General features: G+C 47.3%; 1 protein-coding gene across 6 annotated transcripts in view; it reads left to right on the top strand.

Moving 5' to 3' along the window:
• The window catches only part of TMEM200B (transmembrane protein 200B), a 31,596-nt gene that overhangs the window by 2,839 nt on the left and 18,588 nt on the right, over nt 1-10,169 (top strand). The window contains exon 3 of one of the 6 annotated variants that reach the window (XR_013393727.1): nt 1,971-2,895. The exons of 3 other annotated variants lie outside the window; for them this stretch is intronic. The gene's annotated coding sequence lies outside the window, so the exon portion shown is untranslated. Of the gene's footprint in view, nt 1-1,970; nt 2,896-6,151; nt 6,291-10,169 lie in introns of those variants that run through there. 2 more of the 6 variants (XM_077932024.1, XM_077932023.1) reach the window with 2 other exon arrangements.

Raw genomic sequence — 10,169 nt, 5'->3', positions numbered from 1 at the left:
GACTCATGATTCCTCCTCTGGGGAAGGGCCATAGCTGAGTGGTAGAGTGTCTGCTTTGCATGCAGGAGGTCTCAGGTTCAGTTCCTGGGGCTGGGACTGTCTCTTGTCTGAAACCCCAGAGAGCTGCTGCCAGTCACTGTAGAATAGACCATGCTGAGCTAGATAGACCCCAGTTAGAAATTAGCCAGGTGCCAGGCGCGTTTTTCAACTGGCACAGTTCCAGTTGTGACCACCTGGAGATCTCGGGATGCCAGGATGGCGATCAGGGTAGCCAGTGATCAGGAACGATGGGAGCTGTAGTCCCCTGGAGGGCGCCAGGTTGGGGAAGGATTATCTGAGCCACTGTTGTCAATTTTGACTGGCAAGAGTTCTCCAGATCCACTGGCAGAAAAGTCTTTCCCAGACCTGTTATCTGATATCATTTGTTTAATTGGAGATGCTGTGGATTGAGCCTAGGGCTTTGCAAAGCATGTCCTGTGCCAATGAGCTGACTCTCAAGTGAGCATAGAATTGCAGCCTTAATTATACAGGGTGGGATTCAGTTAGGTGCTACTCAAAGTAGACCCACTGCAATTAATGGACTTCCATGGTTCTGCTATGAATCACACTTCATTGAATTCCACACATACCTTAAAAGATCCATAGATGTCAAATACCCCAATTCACTTGGCACATTCTCACCTCGCTCCAATAATGTGACCTACTCTCTCCTGTTCTTTTACCATTGTTGGAAAAAAGTTATTAAGCACAAAAAAACCCCTCTCTCCTCCCTTTGTGCGACCTTTCCTGTATTGAGTAGAGGATAATTTTCAATAGCTAATGGGGGATCAACATTTACAGTGCAATTCTGCATAATTGAGTTCAGTGGGGCTAACTCCCTGGTAAGTAGTCTCTTCCCACAGTTTTGTTTAAGGAAACTCTCTCCCCCCCCCATGGGGATTTTAGGCTGTGATGCAGAAAACCCCCACCTCATTTCAGAAGACTTTTTATTTAGCAGTTGCTTAAGCAGAGCTCCCAAACTGTGCTTTAGACTCCTCTTATTAATGTGTGTGATGCAAAACATGGGGGAGCAGCGTGGAGGGAAATGGTTATAAAACCTCTTGAGAGATTATCTAGAACTCAAATTATGACTCAAGCCTTTCCCCACTGTTTATCGCACAGCAGAAATTATTATCGTTATGCTTCCATCAATGTAACATTCATTTGCAAACGTGAAAAGCAAAAAGCCACCTTAGCTCCATGCAGAGCACATACGTTGTATTGAAAGGTCCCAGGTTCAGTCCCTGCCATCTCCAGCTAAGTCTGAGAAAGGTCCCTGTCTCAGATTCCCTGGAGAGCAGCTGCCAATCAGTGTAGAACGTGCTGGGTGAGATGGACCAGCTATCTGACTTGATAGTTTTCTGCATTCGTATGATACTCTTCAAATACATTCGTAATGTTCAGCTCTCACTTTAAGCAGTGCTGGTCCAAACTAAAAGTGGAGTTTCAAGAACATGTTGATGCCCCATCAAAGGACAATCTCTTTTTTTTTCAGGGGGAGGCAAAGGAATCCCAAAATGGAGTGGTGGGAAGGAATGTGTGCATGCAACACAGCAAGGCAGTGGATGTTTCCCTCGTGGCATCCGTTCTATCAGACTGCAGAGCAGGGGGAGAGAAGGAAGGCAGGGCTATCATTCCATTGGCTCTGCTGAGAGACCATCTACTGCCTTGGGCTCTCCCTCAGCCTAGTGGTAGCATCCATTCCATCAGGCTACAGAGCAGAGAGAAGCAGGGCTATTCCGTTGGCTCTGCAAAGAGACCATCTGCTGCCTTTGACTCTGCACCCAAAAAATGTCCCCTAGCAGCAGCCGTTCCATCAGGCTACCTAAATTGCTTCCTAGCTGTTACAAGAACGGTAACTTTCAGAACTTGTGCCTGCCTTTTTCCTTCTCCTTCTCCATCCCTGTTTCCTTTTGTGTTATGTCCTTTAGATTCTAAGCTTGAGGGTGGGGGCTGTGTGACTTTGCAAGTCACCCTGGGAGTCTTTTTGCCTGAAGAGTGGGATGAAAATGCTTGTTGTCAAGGGAGCCTGTCTGCCATCCTAAAGGGGACCTTCCTTCCCACTTAAACATACCTTCAAAGTAAGGGCAAAGGATTGGCATTGTTTGCTCTCATTGACATTGTCCTATAGCCGGACCTGATTGGCTCTGCGGCACCGTGGTGCCATTGCGTTCACTGTGTGATCCCTGATTGGTTGGGATCACAGCAAAAAAGGAGAAAGCCTTTACAAATGGCACAGAAACAGCAGCATGGCATGAATCCCTAGTTGGAAGACTACTGCAATATTTCAGTAAAAATGAGATATGCCCCCTTGCGCCCATACTCTACTGTAACAAAGTAATGGCAGTAATCCTATACACTCGCCCTGTTCATTCCCTTTCCCTTTCAATGCTTTGCATAAGAACATAGGAAGCTGCCTTATACGGAGCTGTCAGACCATTGAGTCATCTAACTCATTACCTTTGACATTGACTGGCAGCGACTTTCTCAAACGCCAAGTGGGCTTTCCACCCCCGTCCTACTTGGAAGTGCTGGACCTAGGGCTCTCCCGCTGAACTATGACTGCTTGGTCTCCTTCGTGGCATTTTCCAGATTGTAAGCTTCTTGGGGCAGGGATCTGACCACCTTGGAATAAGTCTCGAATTAGTTCTCTTCCTAAGACAGTCTGCATTAGCAGATGGCATTTCATCAGTCCGTGGTAATACCAAGCGCTTTGGTGGTTTGGCATGGCAGTTAAAGGGAAATGCTGGGGAACAAATTGGCAACTGTTTCACTCTGAGAAACTCAGGCGACACACATGTAAGACATTTGTTGAACTAGGGAGGCTGGGGAGTTCCATGGAGGAGAATTTAACATCATGCATTTAAAAAAAAAAAAAAAAAAAGAAATATGGATATGCCCAAGTGCAAAACATGTTGCTCTAGATTTCTGGCTTAATTATTAAGGATGGGAACCAGCTTCGCTTAAAGAATGCCAAAGTGCTGAGTAGAAATGCTTTGCAGGAGTTGGCCGCAGTGTGCTAAATGGTCCCACGGGTATGAGTCAGGGTATATTTTTACTTTTTTGCTTTCTGTTATCCAGAGATTCCAATTACAATCATATCTTGGTTGTCAAATGCCCTGGAACTTGGATGTTTTGGCTCCCGATTGCCGCAAACCCGGAAGTGATTGTTCCGGTTTGCGAACGTTCTTTGGAACCCAAACGTCCGATGGGGTTGGAGCTTCCTGCAGCCAATCGGAAGCTGCGCCTTGGTTTCCGAACATTTTGGAAGTCGAATGGACTTCTGGAACGGATTCCACTCGACTTCCATGGTACTGCTTTATATATATGTTTTGTATCCAGAGCCAGTGTGGTGTAGTGGTTAAGAGCGGTAGTCTCGTAATCTGGTGAACCGGGTTCGTGTCTCCGTTCCTTCACATGCAGCTGCTGGGTGACCTTGGGCCAGTCACACTTCTTTGAAGTCTCTCAGCCCCACTCACCTCAGAGTGTTTGTTGTGGGGGAGGAAGGGAAAGGAGAATGTTAGCTGCTTTGAGACTCCTTAAAGGGAGTGAAAGGCGGGATATCAAATCCAAACTCTTCTTCTTCTTCTTCCCTTCCAATTCTAGAGTTCTATTATTTTCATGTCTCTCTCTTCCCCTCCTCCCACTGCATGTCGACCCCTCCCTCACCAACAGTCTTAGTGAAGCGTGATGTGGGTTTTCAGAACAGAGCTGTGGCTCCATGGTTGAGCATCTACTTTACACATGGAAGGTCCCAGGTTCAGTTCTCCAAGTGGGGCTGGGAAAGTATCCTGCCTGAAACCCTGGAGAGCTGCTGACAGTCAGTGTAGGCCAGGCATTGGCAAACTTGGCCCTCCAGCTGTTTTGGGACTACAACTCCCACCATCCCTAGGTAACAGGACCAGTGGTCAGGGATGATGGGAATTGTAGTCTCAAAACATCTGGAGGGCCGAGTTTGCCTATGCCTAGTGTAGGTAGTACTGAGCTAGATGGACCAATGAGTCTGACCCTGTATCCGATGTGCCTAACATTTCTGATTTGGTATGTTTGAATGATGTGCTTCTTCTGACTTTAAACCATCACCTTATCTACCACCCCACCTATTTACAGATTCATAGAATACATAGAACGTGTGTTTGCATGGTGTATTTAAAATATTGCATCTAGCTACATTTTAATCAAGAGCAGACCCACTGAAATTAATGGACCTAAGTTAACCACACCCACTGATTTCAGCAGGTCTAGCACTGAAAGCAACCCTGTGCTTCCCAAAAAAGATAATTGCAATTCTGAAATGGGCTTTGCTTGTATCCATATAGGGTGTTGCAGGAACTGACGTTGTGAAATCACATATTTCTCTGACCTGCATCACTGTAGAGAAGGGCGGCAAGGGAGGAAAGGGCTCCTGCACCTTTAATACAGTAGTACCTTGGGTTACAGACGCTTCAGGTTATGCGTTTTCAGTTTGTGCACCACACCAAACCTGGAAGTACTGGAACGGGTTACTTCTGGGTTTCAGCGCATGCACAGAAGCGCCGAATCGTGACCGTGCATGCGCAGACGCGGCAATGCAGGTTGCGAACGTGCCTCCCGCATGGATCACATTCGCAACCCGAGGTTCCACTGTAGTTGTGTAGGAAGAGGGGGTTTCTTCAGGCTGTCATGTGGCCCTCCTCTTTTTTATGTCTAGCTGCCCTGCCATTCAGTGCAGGGGAAAGGGCCATGGCTCAGTGGCAGAGCATCAGTTTTGCAGGCAGAAGGTCCCAGGTTCAATTCCTGGCATCTTCAGGTAGGGATGGAAATGTCCCCCATCCAAAGCCCCAGAGAGCCACTGCCGGCTGCTGCTGCCGGTATGGAGAGAGATGGACCAATGGTCAGACTTCGGTGTGATGCTGGATGAGGGTGAACAAACTGAAGCTTGATCCAGACAACACAGAGGTGTTCCTGGTGAGTCAAAAATTCAGACAGGCTCCCCCTGAAAACTCAGGTTCACTGCTTGGTTGTATTCCTGGATTCAACCCTGAGGATAGATGCCCAGGTGTTTGGGGGGGGGGGTCAGCTGTACCCCTTTCTGAAGATGTCTGATCTGGCCATAGTGATGCACAGCTTAGTTACACCCTGTTTGGATAACTGTCATGTATTCTGCATGGGACTGCCTTTAGGAAGTGCTGGGAAACTTCAGCGGGTCCAAGATGCTGCTGCCAGATTGCTGACCAGATCTGGTTATAGGGAGAACAGACGCTCCTGTTACAACAGTTCCACTTCAATTCAATGTGCTGGCTATGACCTACAAAGCCCTATACGGTTGGGTCTAGGCTACCCAAAGAACCTTATCTCCCTGTATGAGCCTGCCTGAGCTTTGAGGACTTCTGGGGAGGCCTTTGTCTCAGTCTTGCCACCTTCACAGGCAGGTTGGTGAGGACACAAGACAGGGCCTTCTCAGTGGCTGCTCCCAGATTGGGAATTTGCTTCCATGGAAAGCTAGACAGGCCCCCGCTCTGCTATGCTTTCACCAGCAGGCAAATACTTTTTTGTGTACAGACACTAATTGGCTGTCTTCTGAGGGTGGGTGCTGTACATGTTGTCTTTTGTGTGTGCATTCAAACAGTGTCAAGTGTATCTAGGGCTGTTTTTAAATAGGGCTACTTTTTAAAAAAATATTTATATTGATTGTATGTTTTTAGCTGCATTTGTTTCAATTCATGCTGGGAGCCTCCTAAGATCCTGTAAGAGGGGAAAAGGTGGGATATAAATAACATAAAACATAACATAGGCAGCTTCCTATGTAAGTGTAGCCAGATTTCTGTACATGTAAGTTTTCCCTTACAAGGCAAAATAGCATCTTTGGTGAAATTACTTTAGTTGGGGAAACGATGTGGGAAACAACAGCAGATCTCCCCTCTCTCAGCACCACTGCCCTGATCAAGATGGTGCTCCCCTCCTTGAGGCAGTTGTTTGCCATTTTTAAAGAGACAGGAGATCAGATCTTCACCATCTCCTCTATTCCGGCCCCCTTTCGACCTTTTACATCATTGTTACCCAAACCCAATGGAATATGGGTTGCTGTAAGTAGCTGGACGTATGTAAGGTTTGTGCTGTTTCTCACTTGTAGACTCTTTGCAGAAAGAGCTCTGAAAACATGGATGAGGAACCTGCAGCCCTACAAATATTGCTGAACTCCCTTCACCGTGAGCAATGCGCCATGCTGGCTGGAGCTGATGGGCAGTTCAACAACATCTGGACGGCTGCAGGTTAGCCATCCCTGCCTTAAAATGTCCTCCCCTGTCAAGTATGGTTAACAGCATAAGATTTGCAAGCTCAGAAGGACAAACATGGGGCTTTCCAACAGTCTGATTCTCTTATGCCATCCCTCCAACTACAGGCCCGTTCAGAGCTGGCTGTGCTAGGAGTTACCCTAGCTCAGCAGTTCTCAACCTGTGGGTCCCCAGATGTTGTTGGACTACAACTCCCATCATCCCTGATCTCTGGCCTTGCTAGCTAGGGGTGATGGGAGATGTAGTTCAACAAAATCTGGAGACCCACAGGTTGAGAAAGGCTGCCCTAGCTTGTTGCAAGGATCTGCCCCATCGGTTCTATGCGTGCTCTGACCTTAAGCTTATCAGAAGAGTTGAGCAATGCAGGTGCCCTGATTTCTGAAGATACTAAATGGCTGGAAAGCGTTCAGTTTGTTTCTGTAGTCTTTGGTAGGAACTGGATTGTGCCAAACGTAAAGGCTCCAGGCGGCCAACTCATTTGGTGACCCTTCTGCTTTATGAGAGACTGCAGTTCCCTTTCCTAGCTAGAGAACTGAGTTTAATTAGCAGTGTGGAAATGGGGGCGGGAGACAGTAGACTCCGTAATTAGCATTTGGCCATTGCACTGAATAGTTCAGCATGCCACTTCTGTCATACAGAAGACTGCACCAGACAGGCTCAAGAGCCCTCCTTTATGAAAAGGAAAGGTTACTGCAATCCTTTATTATTATTATTTATTAAATTTGTATGCCGCCCTTCATCCGAAGATCACAGGGCAGTTTGCAACAGAAAAACGAGGACAGAATAATACATAACAAAGCAAAAACAAGAATAAAAACTGACCACTAACCCACCTCCCACAACTACACTTAAAAGGCCATGAAATGTTAACCAGCAAAACGTCTGGTTGAAGAGAAGCATTTTCACCTGGTGCCTAAAGATATGTAATGAAGGGCCAGTCGAGCCTCTCTGGGGAGGAGAGCATTCCACAAATGGGAAGCCACAGCAGAAAGGCTCATTCTAGTGTTGACACCCTCTGGACCTCTTGTGGAGGAGGCACACAAAGAAGGGCCTCAGAAGATGATTGCGGGGTCTGGGGCAGTTCACACTGGGAGAGACAGTCCTTGAGGTATTGAGGTCCTGAGCCATTTAAGGCTTTATAGGTCAAAACCAGCACTTGGAAACTTAAGTGGAAGCCAGTGCAGTCAGGCCAGGATTGGTGTAACATGCTCAAACCATCTCGTCCCAGTGAGCAACCTGGCTGCTGAATCCTGCACCAGCTGAAGTTTTGAAACCATCTTCAGAGGCAGCCCTATGTATAATGGTTTGCAGTAATCTAACCTAGAGGTTACCAGATACTCATGGAACTGTGGGTTTGATTCTGCAATGGCTGTGCACACCTACTCCTCTTCTGGGAACTGGTGCATGCAGCCAAAATCAGCAGGATTTAACCTCCACTCATCAGCTGATGAGCAGGTATTAAATCCTGTTCAGTTTGGCTATCTGTGCCTATTCCTCTGCTGGGAACAGGCGTGCCCAGCCAAAGCTCATAAGGGGCTGTTTGAAAGCCCTTTTGCAAACAGCCTTGCACTGCTCTTTTGGTGATTCAAAAAAGCAGTGTGGGATTGTTTGCAAAAGCTGTTTCAGAGAGCTCTGCACTGCTCTTAGGAGCCCCAACAGCCTGGGCTTCACAGTGCTGTCAAATCTGATGTCGCTATGATGTCAGGTGTTTGACAGGAGAGAAGCCCCAACCACCTGTCAGATTTGGGCTTCCAGTGGTGGAGAGATAAGGATCTGGCCTCCTGCCAGAAAAGGTTCCCCACCCTTGATATATAGTTTTGAACTAAGCATCTAGTTCTTCTTCTGCAGGCTTCTGGGATTAATGCACAGCAACTGTGCCAGGGCCATAAACTCTGACATTGTAACCCTAGTGGGCATTCTACCAGCTATTTGAGTTCATTCCTGTATGCACAATCTCTTAGCAGGCCTTCAGAATCAGTCTACGTGAAAGAGATAGATAGATAGAAAATGGAACTGAGCCCAGGAATTCTCGCTGCTTTTACGGAAATGACACTCTTCGCTTCCATCTCTCCTGTGACTCTGAGCTGATTGCTGCTGTGTGCCAACTTGTGGCTTGGGTCCAGCTCCGTAAAAAGAGCAGTTCTGTTGACAGCTCTCTGGTGGAGAGAGCAAAAGTGCCAGTTAACGAAGGGCACATTCACAGATCACGAGCCCGCTGCCAGCTCTTCCAAACTGGAGCATCCTTACCATTTTCAAACTTCTTTTCACATTCTTTTTGCGTTAATCTCATGCCACATCAGACCTTGTTGCTGTGTTTCCTGAACAAAGAGTGTTCTGTATGAAGGATGTGGCCAACATGACAGTCAAGTCTGGGCAATGGGATGGGCTTCCTTTAGTCCGTAGCTCAGCGGTAGAGCAGATGGTTTGCATGCAGTTCCCAGGATCGATCTTTGGCATCTCGGGTTAGAAAGAGCAGGTGGCAAGCAATGGGAAAGAGACCCTGATACCCCAGTCAGGCTGCCAGTCAGAGTAAACAACACTGGGTTAGATGGACTAAGAAGACAGCTTCCTGTTTTCATGATGCTTCTGATTCCCACAATATCCATGTGCAGGATGCTCAGGACACCGAAATGTGGGATGACAGGGTGGGGAGAGAAACAACCTTTAAAGTTTGCATTTATTGTATATAATGCCTTCCCTCGCATGGTGGAGTTCAAGGCAGTGTTCATAGGACTCCTGAAAAGTCTCCCATCCAAAGACTGACCAGAGTAAGACCTGCTTAGCTTCAGCAAGGTGGCTGCATCATATACCTTCAGACCATGTTGTCAAGTGCACATAGCTATACAGTGGTACCTTGAGTTACAGATGCTTCAGGTTACAGACTCCACTAACCCAGAAGTAGTACCTCGGGTTAAGAACCTTTGCTTCAGGATGAAGAACAGAAATCGTGCGGCAGCAGCAGGAGGCCCCATTAGCTAAAGTGGTACCTCAGGTTAGGAACAGTTTCAGGTTAAGAACGGACCTCCAGAACGAATTAAGTTCTTAACCTGAGGTACCACTGTATTGACATAACTCCAGCTGACATAATTATAATGGCAGCAGTGTTAGAAACTGATATATCAAAGCTATTCGCCATATGACCCCTTACACCTAGGTTACGGGCACACTAACGGAATGTTAGGCCCCTTTTGAAACTGAAAATGAATTGTGTGTATTGTCAGCTCCAGCTAAAATCTGACTCGTGCCATAGCACAGCACCAAAAAAATGCTGCTGTGTGCCAGCCAGTCAGATGGTGGAGATGTCAGGTGCCATCTTGGCACCCGGGCATCTTCACTTGGTTGCAAGTGACCAATAACCAGGTGCAGAATGCACCTGGCTAATTTCAAATACTGTTTGGCAGGGAGGGTTTTCATTGGAGTGTCAGCGGCTGGCACGAAGTCAGTAGTGGGCAGTGGGGCTTACCTGACCTCCCGTTGCTGCTGCCTGCCAGGGGCAGAAGGGGCAAGGTTGGCAGGGTGCAAATGCACTGGCAGAACCAATCCATATTCCTGCTGGTTCAATGGCACTGCTCCATCCTTGCTACTGCCCTCTCCCTGGCCCAGGAAGCTGCAGCAATGCCAGTGTTGGGTAATCAGATAAGTGCCACCACCTCACTGACATCTGCTGTGCTAAGCCTACAGCCCTGTGCCAGCTTACTTGGGAAAATGCCTTATTGACTACAGCAAGACTAACTTCTGAGTAAACATGCATAGGATTGCCTTATAAATCAGGGTTCAGGGAGTGTAATCACATGCTCTTAGGGTCTTTTTTTGCAAACAAGCATTACTGGTGTAATGGTGCACACAAAGGACATT

The sequence above is a fragment of the Podarcis muralis genome, chromosome 7 (genome assembly GCF_964188315.1).
Source record: "Podarcis muralis chromosome 7, rPodMur119.hap1.1, whole genome shotgun sequence".
Lineage (NCBI taxonomy): Eukaryota > Metazoa > Chordata > Lepidosauria > Squamata > Lacertidae > Podarcis > Podarcis muralis.
The sequence above is the reverse complement of the archived record's forward strand: the minus strand, read 5'-3'. Positions and strand labels throughout refer to the sequence as shown.